Source organism: Geospiza fortis, unplaced genomic scaffold (genome assembly GCF_000277835.1).
Source record: "Geospiza fortis unplaced genomic scaffold, GeoFor_1.0 scaffold219, whole genome shotgun sequence".
Lineage (NCBI taxonomy): Eukaryota > Metazoa > Chordata > Aves > Passeriformes > Thraupidae > Geospiza > Geospiza fortis.
In genome coordinates this window covers 1,417,155-1,437,857 of record NW_005054376.1, presented here as the reverse complement: position 1 = coordinate 1,437,857, position 20,703 = coordinate 1,417,155, and positions in this window count along the sequence as shown.

The window sequence follows — 20,703 nt, the reverse complement described above, 5'->3', positions numbered from 1 at the left end:
TGGGCAGTAAACATGCAAAGGAGAATCACCATTACAAATGTTAGAGAGCAGAGAAGAGCTGACCCCAACCCTGAGGAAAAGAAGTGAGAGAGTGTCTGGACTTCCCCAAATGCAGGTGCTGCTCCTCACTGTTGGTACCCTTTTGAACATCATGTAGATAATTTTCTGAGATTGACATTAACCTCTTTTCATAAGCATGCACAAGCACCAAATGTTGAAACACACTTCAGGGCTGGATGGAAAATTTCTGACCATGGTTTGCTGTCAGGAAATGCTGGTTCAGCAAGAGGAAAAAGATGTCAACTTCAACAGTAAAAAAAAATCAGAAAGAAACAAAAAGTATGATACCAATGAAGAAACTCTCCTGGGGGCTTTTTGAAGCAGTGAGGTTTATTTTTCAGTGCCCTGCTTTTATTGTTCATTGACATGTAGGGTAAACACAGCCAGAGCAGAGGCTACACCATCTTTTCCCCTGTGGTTTTGCTCAGTATATGGTAGGTAACAGCTTCTGCATACCCAACACATTCTTCCCAGTGCCTACCTGCAATAACACAGGTGCTAACCGTACAGGTAAAGCAGGAGGAACTTTTTTTGATGTACCATCTTTCTTAAGGGAGAGCAAAGTGCCTCTGTGAAGCACAAAACTCCCATGGAGGCATGCTGGGATCTGTCTTGGAGGTGGATTATCTCCTTCCCACCTGCACTCCTGGCCATGTGGGTTAACTGATGACCTAGTAAAACCATTGGTTCTCCTCAGGTCTCGACATACTCCTCATTTATGTAGCTGCAGCTACTTAGATCTGGCAATTCTAAAAATGGCATTCTTCCTGAGCACCCAAGTCCTCACAGGAGTACAAAATTAAATATGCAGGGCAGAAACAAGTCATGGAAGAATAACCCTGTGTTGCATGGGAAGTGTGTGTAATTTTGGTTACTGCTCTGCATTTTTTTATGTCTGCCAAATACATGAGATTGACAAGTAAATAGACAAAAATATATATGTTGAAGCAAAAAAAGCTAAGAAAAACAGTATTCTAGTGAAGTTCTGAAAACAGCTAAACAAATAAATCTCTCCAAATACACATCTTTGCTACCCAGGGTGGCTGTTTGGTTCAGGACCTTCCCAATTAGCATTATAAACATACCAAAGTGCTATGCATGTTTTAGAGTAAATCACCTAAATAGATTGTTACTGTTGGATAGCAATTAAAATGATTGAGTAGTCTAATCTATGTCCTGGTGTAGTGCCAAGTATCAGAGCTCCGATTTATGCATTTCCCCCTCCTTCCCATGCTACTTCTGAGATGGGACAGCATGGGAAGCCTGGCAGCACATGGGACAGAATTCCTCTCAGCACTAGCAGGCCACTTGTTCCTTGAATTCCCCTCCAGGAAGTGGGATGGTGAGAGGAGAAGAGACTTGGTGCTTCCCATCCCTGCTGTTGAATGGGGCCAGGCTTTCTTTGGACTGCAAGTGAATTCACCAGGCCAGATGCTCAGGCCAAGCCCCAGGGCTGCTTGTTCCTAGGATGGAAAGGTAGACGATTCCTGAGGTAGCCTTTTTTTTTTTTTTGTTCCTTTATTTTGTGTTATGGTGAAGTACCTGTCTCAAAAGTGATGCTTGTATTTGAGTCTCCTTTTTCAGTGCTGCCCCCTAAGGAAGAGGATACAAGAGGGGAGCATCATTTTCATGACAGCAAGGATGCATCCTTTGCAATTGTGACTCCCTTTGGCTGGGATGCTGTGGCCAACCTGCTGTGTTTTGTGTCTTTCTCTGGGACAGCTGAAGTGAGTACCACAGTAACAGACAGGTTCATGATGGATGGGCTGGCAGAACCAACATATTTTACAGAGGTTAATAAGAGTTTTGTAGCTGTTATTTATTACCAGGACAGGGAACGCCTACATGTGTCCCTATCTCTTATTGCAGTAGTAACGCTTGTCTTGAAAACCAGCTCATCAGCTTTCCTCCAGGCATTTGTCTGCTTTTCCCCTCCTTACAGTTTCTCCAGGCCATGCTGCCCATTTAGCATTTCCCTGAACTACAAGGGACAGACTGATTGTCTGGGAACGTACACACGAATTATATAACCCGAAACAGCCTGCATTTTCTTTCCCCCCTGTTACTGGATCACTCAGGTGTTCTCGCTTTGAGTCTCCCTCTTTGTTACCTACCAGGCCATTCGTGGCTGGCAGGCTGTTGGGACAGGGGCAGTTTGACAGAGCATGCATAGCACAGAGGAGCAGTCTGACCTGCTCACAGCTCCACGCGCTGCTGCTCCAGTGACAGCGGTGATTTTTCATGCCTGCTATTGGAAGAAGAAAGGAACTGTTTGCAGTAAGCCTAAGTAACACTAATCAGGAGCTTTTGGGGACCTTTTCCTGTTTGTTTTCCTCTCTGAGTGACTCGCCTCTGAGTGGGACACTTTGCAGCCCGAGCCTATGTCAGCCCTGCCAGCGTCTGGCATTTGTCAGTCACTCCGAAGATGGGAGCTCAACTGAGAGTTTTCCCAGCTGCCAAACGTTGTTCCTACTATGGGAGGCTTTTGGTTCCAATCTTATAGAAGCTGTCAGTGCTCTGGCTGCTGGGCAATGCTTCTGCCAGCCTGGGGGTGAAAAAGGAAAGACAGGGTTGTCCAAGTCTCTGGCCAGATAACGCCCGGATTTCACAGCCACGTGATGCAGCTGTTCAGCAGCTTGTGCATGCAAACGCTGTTGAAAACCAAAGGGGCATGGGAGAAAAGGAAGAAACGTTTTGTTTCTGCTCTCCCCTCCTCTGCCTGTTTTTGTCAGGCTGCTGTTCTCCTGCCCTGCTCCTCAGCTATTTGGCAGAATCGCTGCCATTGCAAATGTACGTGACTAATCTGTTACTTGAGGAAACGATTCACAGGCATGAATGACCTAGGCGGTCAGGGAGCTGATGGGATCCTGTGCTGGGAGGAGTGTTTGGGGGATTTGGGGGGTTTGGTGTGCTTTTTTTTTTCTTTCCCCTAAAGGGTTGCTCCCTTTATTAACTGATGGGAGAGAGATACCCATCGGAGTGCTAGATGCACGGATACAGTCTCTGTTAAAGAGGTGGCCACCCTCTTCCCAGCCCCAGGGGCAGATGTGCTGCGCCAGGACTGCACGTCCCCCTTCCTCCCCAGCCACGTGGATGCCGTTCTCTCGCGGTGGCACGGTGCCATCAGCCACAGCGTGCTCCCGGAGTGCAGAGGCTCTGGAAGGTCTGGGTGTGAGATTAGGGCAGATCCTTACTCGTTCGTCTCCCAACCAGCTCAGGCAGACACCCGAGGCCGTGGGACCGGAATGCTGTGACCTGAATAGAGCCAGGCACTGTCCCTCCAAGGCCGGTCCTCGCCTCCCTCCACCTCTTCGCTCTGCTCCGTTTCAGCTGTGCATCCTTAAGTGATTCAGGGGCTCCGGGCCAAAGGGCTCTTTGCCCCGCTGGGCTGATCCCGAAGAGAAACGGTGATGTGCCAGGAGGTCTGGGAGGCGAATGTCATTTCATCACTGTTCTCCCGAGAGACGTAGAGGGATCCAGCATGGGAACAACGGGGGTGGGGGGGCAGGGGTTAATGAGGAGAAATGGGATAAATTAAAGAAGGGAAGATGTAGGCCAAGTATTTGGAGAAAACATATGTTTAAATGCTGTCAAGCCAAGAATTATTTTCTCAAAAAAAAAAAAAAAAAGTCCAGAGAATGACTAAATTGTTGGACACAGCTCCTCACTAGGTACCTTGAAAATGTGTTGAATCAGGCTGTTTGTGTGAATTACTAGCCCAGCTCTGGAAAATATACCCTAGGGAGCACGAGCTTTCCTGGTTTTCCACTGATCTTAATGCCAAAGTGAAATCTCCTGAGGCAAAGGGACATTAACAAACTTACAGTGCCATCTAGCCCCATCTAAGACATAAGACGTCTATGAGTGGTTGCTAATTTTGTTCCTGTAACCGGGAGGCTGAGTCACTTCAGCTCTAACCCACCTCCTAGGTCATGTGCTCGTGGATATAAGTGTATCTTGGACCACATCGGTGCATGCACTGGGATATATTTTTAAAAACCTGTCCATGAGCCATAAACATGAATGCCTGACCGGGAGCCATCCCAGCTGGACAAATCCTGTGTGTTTTCATGGCCACTCGAGGTGGGGAGGGCAGCTCACTGTTGCTTAGGCCTGGCTGGCACTTTCCATTGATAAGAACTTATTTTGGATGGCTCAGGTGTTTGCCAGCCTGCAGGTGCTTGAGCTGGGAGCGTTGGGTGCTGGGTGCTTGCTGCAGGCTATTTGTTGGGACTTCTCCACAGAGCAGTATTTGTAACAGCTCCCAATGCTCAGAGTAGGGGTTTCCACTCTCTGAGGGTAAAAAAAAAGGCAAATATCAAAGCAACAGTGGTGCTGCTACTGCTCATCTTGTGAGACATGCTAGGGGCAGAGGGTGGTGGCTCCAGCTCCTGCTGCCCACACTGTGCTGTGACTGCACCCCTGCACCTCCCACTGCGCCCAGCACAGACACATCATCCCCTGAGACATGGAGTATGGGGTGAACTTTGGTGGGAGTGAACCTATCAAAGGACACAGAGTGGAAAAAGATGCCTTGGGCTTCCTGGTACAAGGGTTCAAGGCTCTCTGAAGTCTGTGAAAGTCCTAAAATTGCTGTTTTAGCTCTCTGGGCTTCTGCTTTTTACCCTTGTAGGCTCCAGAGGGATTCAGGGGTTGTTTATGGGGCCCATGGGTTTGGTGCAATATTTTTGTTTTGAGTCTGCAAAGCTGGTGCCAGCCTTTCTCTTGTGCCTTGCAAGAGACTAATGCAGGGAAGCTGGCCAGACTGCCAAAGGTAGCAAAGTAACCTTTTTCTACGGAGGAAAACACCCATTATCCTAACAGGGCTTGGATTACCAGTGGTTTTTTGCACTTTCTGCTTTATGTTTCTTTTTTTTTTCCTTGTGTGCCTGCAGTAATGTCTGTAGCCAGACATATGCTCATGGCCTGGAATGAAGTCGACTGCAATTACATCCTGAGGGAGTCACTCAACGGGGGTTTTGTGCAGGCAGGACGCAGGCTCTGGTGGAGCTGCACATGTGCTGTTAGACCTCCAACTGCACTCCCTCTGCCTTCAGCTTTGTGGGAATGAGGAGCAGCAGGCTCAGAAATACAGTCAGTCTGGTGCACATCTGGAGGCAGTAATTGGAGGTAAAGTGTGCACCTTCTGTTCTCGACTGAATGAGGTGTTTTCTTGCATTAGTAATTTCAGCGCATCAGCACCAAAATTCATCCTTTTAAACACACTTGCTCCCCATCTCCCATGCTCTGTGCTGGGCTGACCCTTCTTCAAGCATAAAGGTATTGGGAGCTGGGTTGCAGGGTCAGGCCTCTCTCCTGTAAGGCTCCTTGTGCTTTACTTCCCTTATCTCCAAGAGCAGCCAGAAGCACATGCTGTGGCAACATAATCATTTAATCCAGGCTGGTGAAACCTGTTCTCCAGATGAACAACTGACAGATCGTTTGCTTTGTAGCTCTGCATATGAATGCAATGTTTGTTGGGGTGGATGGATGCCGGTGCCAGTTTTCCACTCCAGTTTCCAGCAAAACCAAGCAGCAGCCTGACCATGAATCTGCTTCCAGCTCTTTCCTCTGCTCCCTGCAACATCCTTGCTGCAGCCACATTAGTGCTGGGGCTCTCCCTCCCTGGCTGCTGGCTGCTGCTGTGGATGCAGTAGATACACAGGTTCCTGGCGGGGACACAGCCCTCGGAGGAGTGCAGCAGGCCTGTGGCGCCCGGGATAGGAACGTGTTTGCCTGGGGAGGCAGGTGATACCTGAAAGGGTGCAGCCAAAACTAACAAAGGTGTGTTCAGAGATAGATACAGTTTGATCTTTAGCCCCTGATACAAACCTTGCCTTGGCTGGGGAAGCTGCTCTGCCAAGCCCTTTTGTAAGGGTGCAACAGCCTGGCAGGGTGCTGATGATTCCAGCAGCGGGTTGGAGTGAGGACATGTGCTGCTGCCTCCCTTGCAACTGCTGTGAGTTAGCAGGGGCAAGGGAGAGGTGCACCCCCTGTTTTAGGTCTCTGCAGTCCTCAGGTCTGAATGTCAGATGTGAGGAGATGGTGCTCTTACAGTCTCATGTGCAGTAATAGAGTTACAGAGTGGCTTGGGTTGGAAGGGACCTTAAAGATCATCGAGTTCCAAGCCCCTCTGCCATGGGCAGGGACACCTTCCACTAGACCAGGTTACTCAAAGCCCTGTCCAACCTGGCCTTGGACACTTCCAGGAGTGGAGCATCTACAGCTTGTCTGAACAACCTGTTCCAGTGTCTCACCACGCTCACAGTAAAGAATTTCTTCCTAGTATCTAATCTAAATCTACTTTCAGTTTAAAGGCATTACCTCTTGTCCCATCACGACATGCCCTTGTCAAAAGACCAGAGTCAATGGTTCATTGCACGTTGTGCATATGCACGTCCTTATGTAGGTTTTCTGAGAAAATCTGTCATCTCCTAAGTGCTGGAGGTACTTCTGGTAAGCAGCCTGTCCTGCTCTGCTGCGGTCCTTGTTTGCTGCTTCTTTGGTTTCAGGGTCGATCCCTGCCAGATTTTGTAATGCAAGCAGCAGCTGACACTCTCACAGCCCAGCTGATGGCTTGGTGGTGGCACAAAACCAGGGAGAGGGCTGTGGTGTCCACTGGTGGCAGCCACTGCTCTGACAAACAGCATTAGAAACTTACCAGTTGAATATGCAATGCTTTTGCGGATGTATTCTTTATTTTTGGCTTAAGGAGCAAGCTGAGCACTGAGACTTTCCCAGGGCCAGCTTAAGCCTCGAATTGCCTGATCTTCTTGCACTGCCTCTGAGGATGGAGAGTTGAAAGAAGCTGCTTGCATTCAGATTGCAATCCAGATGCCTTTTTTGAGAAGAGCATGTGTTAAACGTTTTTGGGGCCAGCACCTGTGAGGCTGGCCCAACCTTCAGAAACACTTTCCAAAGCTTATTGTCCAGACTAGTGTGCTCTAAATATGCACTGCTTCCCCCTGCACTAGCTGGTCCGACCTACTGTGACCGTACAAGAGGGTTCTTCTTTGAGCTCAGAAGAGATTCGTATTAAGATCGGTGTTACTTGCACAGTGAAACCGCTTCTTTTTCTTCCGTGTTCCCTGTTACACACCTCCAGTGCCTGTCTCTGTGCTAGATGAGAGCCTGTGGGGAGTTCAGGGAGTGCGGGTCTGGGCCGTGCATCACCCTGTCACCAGGACCAAGCTGGGAGAGGCCAGTACATGTGCACAGCTCAGAGCAATGCACGGGAAAGGGGGTGGGGGATGGGAGGTCTGAAACCCTCACTGGTATTTTATCTTCAGTTTAGCATGGCTCAGGTTTGTCAGCAAAACACCATGGTCCTGAAATGTCAAGCCTGAGGCATGACTGGGAAAAGAACATCCTAGAGCTCCTGGGTTTCTGTCTAGGGCTTTGGACACAGCTTCAGTCAAAGATTCCCCCTTCCTGAAAGGAGAGAGATGTCAAAGTGTAATGTTTACATCAGTTATGTGAAGTCCACTCAGACCAATTCAACCCCCTGCCTCTGCATAACTTTTTTTTGGCAAGCATTAACTAATAAGGAAGGGAGTAAATCTTGCTTGAAGTTATTTTTCTTCCTGCTCCTGTGTCCCACCCCCAGGCGCCCCATGGCAGGTGCTACAGAGGCGAAAACCAGCGCTCCTGCAGAGAGAGATTAGCAGCGCACAAAGTGATCTCTCCCGTCCTTGTGCACCCCAGAGCCCGGAAACTCCCCCATCTCTCCAGCCTTGCAGCCCAGCTGTCCCAAAGCCCAGGCAGCAGGGATGGATAACAGCAGGCTGCTCTCTGCGCTGCAGCCCAGGCGATGGAAGAGATAATGGGAATGATTTCTTGGTACAAGTACAAGCATGAATCCTCTGAAGAAATACTAAGTCTAGTTGTGGTGGGGAAAAAAAGAAAAATAAAGCAAATGCACATGCTTGCACACACACAACCTCGACCTCATGTAATGTTGGAGGGTTTGGTTCTGTCTCACTTTTTTTCTCAGCTGCTGGTCCTTGAACTCCTCCCAGTGTGGCTTCACCACTGGACCAACAGCTGGTGTGCTGAGGTGCAGTGCAGGGCTGCCAGCTCTCCTCACTGCAGATCAAGCCTTGCACTCTGTTACTGCCAGAGTGCTCAGATTGTGTGAGAATTGTGCCTTTTGACAGAAGAAAAAGGGGTGGGGGGGGGGGAAAGCTAATTAAGAAAATATGTTTCTAGCACTGCACTCAGGATTGTGTAGGAAAATTAACAAATAGGAAATGAGTATGACCCACAGTGAGTAAAATAATAATCTTTTTGCCCTGAGCAGGGCTGTATGAGCTGTTTGGATGACATGTGGTGGAGCAGGGGTGTGGAAGAAAATGGAGCCCTGCTCAGTGCTGCAGGCCTTTTGCCACTGCAACTGAAGGAGTAAAAACTTATTTTGCCACTCTGGATGCTAACTCATGGCAGGCAATCGTTTTAGCTATGCCAAATGAAGCCCAAGGAAGGGTCTATCAGATATTAACTCCTAAGCCTTAGGGTGTTTTGCTAAGTGAGGTGCCAGACCAGTCTATGGAAATCTTGTTCTTGAATTATTATTCCTTTTAAATGTTAGACTGTGCCTGCAAAGATGAAGTGTTTCCTGGCCTTGCCTTTCAGTATTGCTATTCTTTCCATCCTCTATTGCTTCCACAGTGGGTACAGAGACATGAGCTTTCAATACCTGCAAATTTCCATCTGGTTTGTTAGCAGCGCTCCTCATTTAGGGGATTATGAAAAGTTGGAGATGCTACAGGTAAGCACCCAAACAGTAATCCTGGCTTCCACAATGAGGCAGTCTGTTTTGTGTGGTTAGAGCAGCAGGAACAGGACTCATGAGTGACAGAGCAAAAAATCAGTGATTGCTGTTTGGCAGGAGATACTTAAACTTTGTCAAGCTAGGCAAGTATCTCCATTGTGGTCTCTGACTCACAATTCAAGTATGCTGGGAACATTTGAGGGGGCTGGGTCAGTTCTTTAAGCAGTGGGAAAACAAGGCTTTAATGCATCACGGCATAACTTTGGGTCTGTGCTCTACTGTTCTGCGTTTCTTTGAGGAAACTGGTGTGGCTGGCGGTGGGGAGAGGGAGGTGTTGTGAAACCACACATACACACACACTCACATGTGATTTTAATCCCTCCTAACAGCGTTTCAGGCTCATTTGACTGTGCTGGCTGAGCTGAGCCACTTCTGATTTGCCCTCCTGAAGGTGAACAGAGGACAAGTGTGGTGGGGCGGGTGACAACTCGGTGACATCCTCTGCTGCAGCAGCCTGGCTGAGGTATGCAATGCAGAGGAGCTTGTGGAGGGGCTCACCAGCCCCTTCCAGCTATTCACTAGCACTCTGTGGGCACAGGAGTGCCACAAACTGGCCAGTGAGGCCAGGCTTGCAGCTCTGATGTGTGGTCACTGTGGTGGCAAAGAGCAGCCGGGCTGTTCTGGTGAATCAGGCTGTGAGGGTAGGAAGACTTGCCAGCAGCCGGGCTCTCCTGCTTCCTTCCAGTGCTGCAGATAACGCCCTCCCGGGGAGGGAGGTGCATTTGTGCCCTTACCAGAGGTGTTTTCTGTTGATATGGTGTGTTCCTGCACATGGAGGGGAAGGCAGATATGGCCAGACATCCTCTCCCAGATCCTGTTGCGTGGGTGAGAGCGGCTGCTGGCAGTGGGGCTGCTCCTTTGTGCTTCTCCGGCTGGAGGCAAGCACCCATTTGGGGATGCTTCCTGGAAAATACAATTGTACAGTGAGCAATTGCTTTCTGTCCATGGCTTTGCACCTCCTGCTCCTGGGAGGGGCTGGAAGGAGCACCAGGAAATGGTGCTGGAAAAGTATGGCCAAAAATGATCAAGACCAGGTAAAGAGCAGCCATATGGCAGATGGGCTACTGGCTCCGTAATTAAGCCAAGTGCTCGGGATGCAAGAGGCTTGGCTGTGCTCAGTTGAGAGCCTGGCTTCCTGTGTGTTCCTCCCTGCTATGATTCTGACCAAAAATTCCATTTATGACCTGAAAAACCTTCCAGATGAAAATTTAATTATAAAAGTGATGTATTCCCACAAGAAACTTCAGTGTCAGCAAATAAGCATTTTTTTTCTGAAAAACTGTTTTATTCACACACAAAAAAACCTGGCTCCCACTGATTCCCTGCTAGAGCATTTCCCTGGTAAAAACTCTGTTGATTTGTTTAGTAAAAATGACTACAGTTTACAATTAGCATCCATTAGGCATACAAGTTGCAAAGAATTGACACTGGTCCTGAAGTCCTCTCGCACAGGATAAATTTTCTTGGCAAGTTATTAAATCATGACCTATGCTATATCAGTGATTTATAAAAGGTTTCTGGCAGTGGAGAAGTGGGATGAATCAATCATGGGAGTGTTAACCCAGATAAAAAGATTTTCTTTCCTTTGGTGCAACAAATTCCTTGCCTTCTGCAGAGCAGAGGTGCAAGCATTTTCCTCCAGATGATATGACTTGTAACATGGACTTTGTAAATATTTTCCTTAGGTAAAGGTCTTTGCTCATGGTTGTTATTGGCTCCATATTTACTTGGGATCTTTGCATGCAGAGGATGCCTTTTGGCTTGTGAAGACGAACTTCTCTGAGGCTGGACCATTTCCCCTCACACTCCTGAGTCTCTCCAAGATTGTGTGTAATGCTTAGAAAGGCTGCTAGGGGTAAGGTGCTTTTCTGTGTCTAACAGAAAATTCTGCAAGCTCATTAATAAGGGCCAGATAAAATAAAGCTTGGAAAATCAACATGTGCAAGAAGTTATGCTGTTCTGGGAAACAAGCAGAGAGGAGGTGTGTATTTATGTGGACAAAAGCAGCCCAAACTGTAAACCATAATATATCTGTTAGCTCATTGAAGTGTCTGATGCTGACTAATTTCAGGGGTGTTCCTGCTGCCCAGCAGCAAAAGTGCAAATAAGTGGGCAGCTGTGATTTAGTGCCAAATATTTGAATACATCGTGACAATTCAGGCCACCCACTCTTTTAAGTAAATACAACTCCTGGAGAATCATTTCAAACTGGGCTGAAGTGCAGAGCAGCCACTTTCATGTGCACCTCAGCCAAATGGCCCTTAGGTATTTGGGGCCAAATTTTGCCTTCTGTTACACCCTGGGAGCCCTCATTCACTCCAGGGTTTGCACTATGTAGCTGAGGGGCAGAGCTGACTCTGGATGCTAATCTGACTTTTTCTAGCTCAGTAAGTACAATTTCACATGTAAATGTAAATGTGGAACAGATCTGGACTCGATTAGCTCCTAAATCCTTGACAAAAAGCCATAATTGTTTATCCAGATGATATTTCTTTCTCTCTCTTTTATTTTCTCTACACTTTAAGCCCAAGGTTTTAATGGGCTTGTGAAATAAATACATGAGTGTAGATTACAGTGGTATCAAAGGTGTGAGGGAAGCCCTTCCCTTCACCTCAGCAGGGCTAAATGATCACTTGATGCTCACTTCAGTTGTGCTCTCCAGAGCCTTGGGCAGGGGTGGCTGCGGATCTGACTGTGGTGGGAGGGAGGGTATTTCCAAGACAACACTTAGCCCGGGGCTCTCATTACAGATGTGAAGGACCTGTGATATATATCTTTCTTTTTTTTCCTGGTAGGCAGTGAAATCTGTGCTAGTGGCTATATCTGGGGCACAGGGCTGTTGGGGGAGGAGAAAAGCAAGGGAATATGGAAAAAAAATTGTATTTATCAGGGTAATCTAGTTTAGGAGCACAAGTACTAAAACATTTTAATCACAGTCATACGGCTGTGTGTCACTTCAGGGCAGAATTAAGGCTATTTGTATTCCTTGGTAGCACACTGCCACACTTCAACAAGTTTGAATTTATTTTAAGCATAACTTTAACTCTGAATTCCCTGGGTTTGTAATGTCTGGTCTGGAAATAAATGCAACCTCTTTATATTGTACTTAACTCTTAAAATAGGCTTTCCACTTTAGCTCCATTTCTGTTGGCTCGGCAAGAGCATGGGCTGTCATTTCCTGCCCTGCTGGGTTTGCTGTTTAAATGGAGAGGGCGGTGTATCCGAATAAAGGAACACAGCAGTAAAAGCTGGGATGGGAGAGGGATGGCACTCCCAGGGCAGCTGTGCCACAGCTCAGTTGTTGCTTTAACTGCTCATGCCTGACTATCTCCTGCATAAATGTGTGGCTACCTTTGGCACAGAGATGCTTTCCTTGGAGGTAGGAGGAGCCCATAAGGGGTCAAAGTTTCAAATTCAGTTTCATGCTGAGGAAGTGACATTATGATCTCAGCTCCCAGTATGGCCACTGGAATTGGTGGGATGATGTTCAGCTCACAGCCAAGCTTGTGAGCTTGCTGACACCTCTGGAGCTCCACGCTGTAGGTCTTCATGTGCCACGATGGAGAGGCTGCCCCCGACAAGGCTGGGCACACCTGGCCCAGCGGTGTGCCCAGGGATGGGGCACAGGGATAGTCCCCTGCAGGAAAAGTTACTCTGTTTGCTTCCTCACAGGGGAAATCACCTCCTCCTCCTCCTGAGATGGGGAAGGCTGGTGGCTCAGGGAGCTCTGGGGACAGAGTCCATGCCCTGGCTGTTTTTAACACAGATTTCTTCAGACAAGGTTTCTTCTTGATAGTAGAGAAACACCATCATACCTGGAGTTTCTCTGCCTTGGCTTCTGCCTGCAGCTGTTACCTCCTTGCCTCACTCCCAAGCCATCCTGCTGGGCTTCCTGCCTTGCTACACATCCAGAGACAGTGAATACATACGTCCCCCTCTCTCCCTTGCTCTCCTGTGCAAGTTCCCTCACTCTGTCCCTCATTTCCCTCCCAGTACACCCATGCCCTACCCCCTAACTAAAGCAAAATTTCCCTCTTTTTTTGGCAGCTGGCCTTCCCAGGGGCCCAGACTAACAGAAGCCTGAGCCCTGACTGACTGTGCCTTGGCCAGAGCAGAGCAACTCTTTGCTGAGAGATAATGTTGCCTTAAAGGAGAAGGGATTTTTTTATTTCCCTATCTGATTTGCTATCTTGCTCACCCATTTGTTTCTAGGCTCCCATGAGGAGAATGATGCTTGTGCCTGGGACCTGCTGCCTCTCAGTCACCTACTGGGAGTTCCCCTCTTCCTGGACAATCTTCCTGCCTGTGGAGTTCACCTCTGAGCCAGGCCTCCCATAATTAAAGCAAGCCTTGCTTTTGACTTTCTGCAAGCTCTGGATTTCTGCAAGGCCTTTCCAGGACTTGCAGCTTTCCTCCAGCTCAGCCCTTGCAAGCCAAATGATGAGGCTTCCAGGGCTTCTCCCGTGGGATGGCTCCAGTGCATGCATCTCGCTGTCAGGAAGCTTTTCCTGACACTCAGCCTAAATTTTCCCCTTTTCAAATGTCATCCTGGCACTCCTACTTAGCATGCACTTTCTGTGTGTCTCACTCCCTCTGAGCAGGCTGTGCTTTTCCCTCTCCACTGCCTGGGCTCTTTCTGGTGCTTGCTGGCTGTCACCCACTTTTCTCGCACCCGCCTCAGCTTGGCCAGTCCAAGCACATTATCTTACAGCTCATTTCCCTTTATAAATCAAACCTCCCAGGCACTTTCCTCTTTATTTTTTTTAGTTCTTTCTTCTTTCAAAAATTTTTTTGTATTTCTCCTTTTCCCTTTTCCCCACGACACAGGAGGGATTTTTGGGTGTCTGCCGCACAGTTCAGAACATTTTTCTCTCCACTTTTACTGGTAAGGATTTTAGTAGGAAGTGCTGACATTTCTTTGTTGCTGTGGGCAGCTCCCTCTCGGACTAATGAATGGTTGGAAATGGGTAAATGCACAACCAGAGGCCCTGGGAGCAGCCCAGGCAGGTGCCCCTCAACCTGTGCCGTGCTCATGCAAACTCTCTGGTACAGACTGAGCTCCTGCTCTTGCCTTCTTCTGTGTGGGGTCATGATCACTATCCCCTTTTTGGACTCTTCCTGTGGATTTTGTGGATCTGAGGATATTAAACCTCTGCTGAGTTAGGTCTGTGTGGGCAAATGACCTTGACTTCAGGGAGGACTCGAAATTAAGAGGGGCAGGTTGTGCCTCATGATGTGCACACATGAAATGGCTCCATGTGCCTCATTTCTTTATCAAGCCAGCCTGAATGTGCTGCCTGATGAGGAACAGAGCAGCACCAGAATGGAAAAGAGTAAGAGACAGGTTGCTTTTGCTTCTGTGTCCAACTTCTCTGCTACCACATGACATGGGTTTTGTTCAGGATCAGGACCTGGGCTGAAGGGCTGAGCTGCTCTCCCACTTTGCAATGCCACTGGCATTGAGTTCTTGCTTTGCAGTAGCCAGAAAATGAAGGTTTCTCCATGCAAAGTAACAAACATGACCGTGGAGGTTGCCATGACAGCTCCGAGGAGAAACTGGGTCAGCCTGTGGAGGGGACCAGTCATGGCTGCCTGGTGGTCACCTGCGAGCCCACAAGGGCAGATGTGTTCCAGCACTCATTGTTGGGCTGACTGCACTGCTTCTGTGTTTTCTGGGAGGAAACCAAAGAGTTTCAAACTTGGTTACCATTTTAAAGTTACTGCGGCTAAAATGATTGGTTGGAACCCACACCACTGCCATGGCAACAGATACATACACATTTTTTTTGGAACATGAAATGAGAGCAACTTTTCTGGTGCATAAGTAACTCTTCAGAGGAGGAGATGCTGAGGAACTAGAATTAGGAATAACCTACTGAAGGGACTTGAGATATCAAGCCAGTAGAACTGAATACAGGATAATTTCAAAATTAAAAAGGAAGTCAAGGATGAATGGTGAGGCTGAGAAAGTGCTTTGGCCAGTAAAATTCCTTAAATAATAGCATCCTCCATGGATTTAGGACCAGTTATGAAACACATCATTGGTTTCACGTCAAAATAGTTTTTCCAACAGATAGAAGTGCGTGTTCATTGATTATTGATCCCTTTGGAGAATGTGGTCACAAGTGTTTCAGGGGAGCATTGCTGAGAACTGTGGAAGATCTATCCTTTTTTCCAGTCATTTACCCTCATCACTTTCTCTATATCCTGCTCGAGGGTATGACATTGATCTGTTAATTCTCCTTTTCTCTTCCTATTTGCCATTTTTGAGACAGAAGACACCAGGGATCGAGGTATCCTTCTTGAAGGACAGAAGGGATGGGTGAGGCACATCAAACAGTCCCTGCAGTGGAAGCCAAAGTCACCATTGTTCCTTTCCTTTGTCACCACCATAATCCTGTGTAGAAGGACAGACAGTGATGGCCCACCTCCCATGGGTCGTGTATTATCAGCAGTTTCATAACAGAGTAGTTTAAGGCTTAAATCCAGCTCTGCTTTTGTGTAGATACCACTGACAGGTAATGGTGTGACCTGTTTAACAGTCTATACAGTGACTATGCAATCTGTGGTTATTTCTATATAAAAGAAAATACATACTTTTGTGGCAACCAGGAGATTTTTGGGGAATCGCACGTGTGAAATATAAATTAATGCATTGAACAGCCTTTTGCACACACACACATGCACACATACAAAAGCATGGATCGAGTTGCAAGGTTTGCTCCATAAAAGTGGCGTTGATTTTGAAGGTTTTGCTGCTGCCTTTTGCAGCCTTTTTCCTGTCACAGAGGCAAGGAGCACCAGAGGGTTTGTCCCATGGAGCACTGACAGCTTGGCCCTTTGCGCTGCATGGCTGGAGGGTCACTGAGCCTGGCATTACCCAGCCAGGAGCGGAGTTGTGGCAGTGACCCCGAGCCTTAGGAAGAGGTACCTCTGTTTATGTGCGGGTAGCCACTGCTGGGACAGTGGTTTAGCCATGACAACAGAATGATGACCTGTGCTTGCTGAGCACTACCACTGCACAAGCAGTACTTTTCTGAGATCAGAGCCCTGGCTCAGACGGCTGGCACCAAGGCTGGGCTGGGCACAGGACCTTTCAGCATTAGGTTGGAGTCCCTCTGAGGCATCAAAACATGCAAATCCTTCCTGCTGGCCTCCTCCTTGCCTGGTTTTCCTGTCTTTGACCCTGTCTGAGTTTGAGGTCCCCACCAAACCTGCTCTATCACTCCCCTCCACAGCTGGACAGGAGAGAGAAAAGGCTTCTCAGTTGAGATAAGGTCAGGTAGAGATCACTCAACAATTACAGTCATGGGCAAAACAGACTCAATTTGAGGGAATTAGTTTAGTTTATTATCAATCAAATCAGAGTATGATAATGAGAAATAAAACAAAATCTTGAAAACACTTTCCCCCTACTCCTCCATTCTTCCTGAACTCAACTTCACTCCCAAATTCTCTACCTGCTCCCCACAGGCCAGGAAGATGGGGAACTGGGGCTACAGTGCAGGGGGAACAGGGAAGTGGGGCTGTGGTCAGTTCATCACACATTTTCTCTGCTGCTCCTTCCTCCTCAGGGAGGAGACTCCTCACATTCTTTTCCTGCTCTAGCCAGGGGTCCCTCCCATGGAAGACAGTCCTCCATGAATTTCTGCAAGGGGAGTCCTTCCCACAGGCTGCAGTTCTTTATGAACTTCCCCACTGTGGGTCCCTTCCACAGGCTGCCATCCTTCAGGAACAGCCTACACCAGCGTGGGTCTCCCACAAGGTTACAAGTCCTGCCAGTAAACCTGCTCCAGGGTGGGCTCCTCTCTCCACAAGGCCGCAGTTCCTGCCAGGAGCTTGCTGCAGCATGTGCTTCCCATGGGGTCACAGCCTCCTTGGTCATCCACCTGCTCCAGCGTGGAGTCCTCCACACTGAGGATCTGCTCCACTCCATGGGCTCCAGAGGCACAGCCTGCCCTCATATGGGCTGCACCATGGGCTGCAGGGGAATCTCTGCTCTGGCACTTGGAGCACCTCCTCCCCCTCCTCCTTCACTGACCTTGGTGTCTGCAAGGCTGTTTCTCTGACATATTCTCACTCCTCTCTCCAGCTGCAGTAGCTCTCATGTGACAACCTTTTCTCCTTAAACACATTATCTCAGAGGTGCTACCACCATCAGTGATGGGCTCAGCTTTGGCCAGTTTCGGGTCCACTTATGTCTGGCTGGCAATGGCTCCACTGGACATGGGGGCAACTTCTGGCAGCTTCTCACAGAGGCCACCCTTAGAGCACCCCACTACATAAACCTTGCCATACAAACCAAATACACTGTCTTGGACATCATCTCCTCTCCAAATTAATCTGAAAGCATTTCTTTCCAATGTCTTAGAATCCCAGAAGGGATCCTAATCTCTTCATCATCCTCCTCATGCAAAGTGTACCTGGGGTGCCGGAGGGCTGAATAACCTCTCATGCACTGAGAGCCATTAGCATTTGAATTAGTGACATGAGGCTAGCAGGCGATTATCCCATTTTAACAGCTGTTGAGTGCTGTTGAAGGGACATCCTCAAGAAGAATGAACAAAAATGTAGTGAATTTTTCTCTTTAAGTAAGGGTGTTCCTGCCTTGTGTGAATATTGACATGCTTGAAAAGTGGTGCATTTTCCACAGGGACATCTTATGATTGTTGAACGTCTTTCCTGGGGAGAGTTGGACACCTCAGTACACCTGCAGCATGCCAGCAGATGAGAGTGAGAAAGGGGCACTGTCCCCAAACAGGAAGGGAAGTGGTCCTGCCTATTTGGGAAACAGGCTAAGCCAAGCATAAAGAGAACAGTCATAAGAAAGCTGCGAAAAGAAGCAAAAGTTAAAGCATTTCCTCTGCTCTAGAGCACTTCAGCCATAAGAGATGTGCCTGGGATGGGCCTCAATGCTATTCTTCTAGGTGAAATGTGACTGCTTCAAGGGGCAGGAGGAGCCAGGCAGCAGTTAGAGCCCTCAGTGTGATATAAAAGATGAACAAAGAATGCCCTCTCTGAGGATTGGGCTAGATGCGGAGGAGTGCATTTTCAAATTGTAGGATACCTCAGACATATTGCCTAAGGAAGCCTTTATGTATGCAGGGCATTTTTGGAAAAGAAGACAAAATGAGCAGGAATTACTGCAGTTATTAGTGCAGATAAACCTCTCTCCTGGTATATGACTCCATTTCTCTTGACTGTGTGTTAAGAAAAAAGCCAAGTACCAGTCCTCATCATCACAAGGAAGTGCTGTCTGGGCTCCTGCATCAAAGACATTAAAACATGAGTATCCCCATCTCCCACTTGGAGTCTCGAGCATGACTCATTTCAAAGCTCTGCCTTTTAGAGTAAGCTGAAGGAGTTGAGGATGCCACACTTTCACAAGGATTCACCTATGTCACATCCCACTGGGATGCTTGTGACCTGCTTTCCAGCCTTTCAGAAGGTCAGGTCCCTCTTTCAGGTGTGTTGTGGATGCCTGATCCCCTTTCTAAAAGCTGTCTTAGCCTTGAGATGTTTGTGGAAAGTTGGCTTCATTGTCCTCCCAGGATCAGCATCTCAGAGAAAACAGAAATAACCCCCCCAGGCTTTTGTCTTCAGTAGAGAATGAGGGGGACAGTGATGTGGGAGAAGTGAAGTGGCTTTTTTGTCCTGCTGTGATTCAAATCTGATTGCAAGATGTGTGTACTTTGGGGGAAGTTACCACTGCAGAGTTAGAAAATCAGTTTAAAATGGTGAGGGTGTCCCTGGGGCAGAAGTGATGAGGTGGGCAAATAGAAATATTTTTCCAGTCTTTTTCGTGGAATTGGAAGTCTTCGTTTTCTTTAGACTTAAGGGGGATAAACATTTTCTAGCAAGCCAGAGGATTTTATGGGGTACAAAATTTTTCCACTTGACTTTTCAATCTTTCAATGCAATTTTTGTTTTCTCTCTCACAAATTTTTTCTTTCTCTTTGAATAAATTCTTTGAGGTGCATGCAGTGGCAATATCCAGGCACAGGCGAGGATATAGAAACATTTGCACTGTTAAATAACATCCTTCCTATTATTTCCTCCCTAATTATTTTTACCCTCTGTGATGACCACTTACAGTTTAATGAATGTAAGCATTATTTCCATACAAAGTAGTGGTAGCAACAAAGATGAAGACACCTCTTTTTAACCTTACTTGTTTCTAAGCAGGCCTTTTTCATACCATCCTTACCACTTATCTGACCAGTAAATCTGCAAATACATGCAGATGGTATTTACTGTGTTTTTACACGTACCTTGAAGCAGATGGTGAGCCAATACCAAAGCTCACATTTTTACACCTTTATGCAGCATCTGGGGAGCTGGATTAAATTCCTACCCTGCTTGGGGCTTCACACAGAACTCTGCCTCTATGGCAAGTGACTCACAGCTGCTGCCAATCCCAACTGCATTGTTTAAGGGTATTTTTCTTCATACAGTATGAATAAAAGAATGCTGACAACACTTCCTCCACCTCCCCGTCCCCCCTGCCCACAAGTAATATTTCCAAAGAGCCATGCCAAGGTTTTGAGCCATTATTGTGCGTGCTGCTGCTGTCTCAGTCACCTGGGGGCCCTCCTGATTTTTCCATGCTCTGTGGTCCAGCTCAGCTGATATTGCAGCATCCCTGGGCGCTATGCGTGGGTGGTACAGTGAGGCAGATGCAGGGAGCTGGGCCTGCTGCAGGATGGAACCCAGGGCAGAGTGAGCACTCTTTGCTCACTGACATGGAAAAAAGAGTGGGAAGCACTGTTCCAGGATGTGAGCTGAGCTTGTGGAAAGACTCCTGGTGACATTAAACCATCTGAAGGGCTGTTGTTAATTACTGTAAGGAGATCAGGCAGGTCTGTCCTGTAACCAGGGCTAGTGGCAGGCTGTGTGGGACCTGGGTGACCCTGAGACATCAGGAGCTGCTTTGACTCATCCACATGCTGGGCAGGAAGGAGAGGGCAGTGGAGAAAGGGGTTCCCAAGCTAGGGTCCGAACTGCAGCCTGTTTGAAAAATGCCGAAGTCTGCTTGCTGTGGACACACAGAAGCCTGATCCTGTGGGCATCCTTGCAGTGCCATAGCCACTGGCAGGGTGAGGGGCCATGCCAGTGCACAAGCTGTTCCATCATCTCTTGCAGTTTGTCCTGCAGGCTGGTTCATTGCTCCTGGACATATTGTTCCTTGCTGGCCCTATGTGCATCCCCCACTCAAGGCCTCTGGGATTAAACATGCGAGGTGGGTGTTGCCAGTAAAAGTAAACCCCACCTGTGGAGCTCCTTGGGAAAGTCCTTTCTGTTGAGGAGTTCAGCAGTGAGGCAGCACTGAAACCTACTCATCTTTCCTTGGGTAACACCCAGCCCTGGGGAAAATCTCCCAGGAGATCACCCTCAAACACACACACACACACACACACACACACCCCTCATCCCAAAGCTCTGCCCTTCCGCTTGCCACCCAAGAGCAGACGATTATTAGGCATGAAGGTTTCTTTCACTAAAATCTGACCTGCTTGGGGTAGGTGTCTTCTTCTGGAATCATTACTGTAGCTCCCCCATTCCAGAGAGAAGTAGATGTATGATGTATTTGACATCTCCTTTGGGACGAGTTGCATCTTCAATATGTCTGTTTCTCAAGTGGATCTGACATATTTGTATAGCCAGATGAATTCTTTCCCCCCCTCAGCCAACTTTCTCATCTACGTAGCCTTCATTGCCATTCCACCCCTGAAGCACCCATACTCATTTCCATAATCTTTCCTCTCTTTTTATCACTTTGGCTTTGAAGGCCTCAGCTATGGGTCATTCCTTCC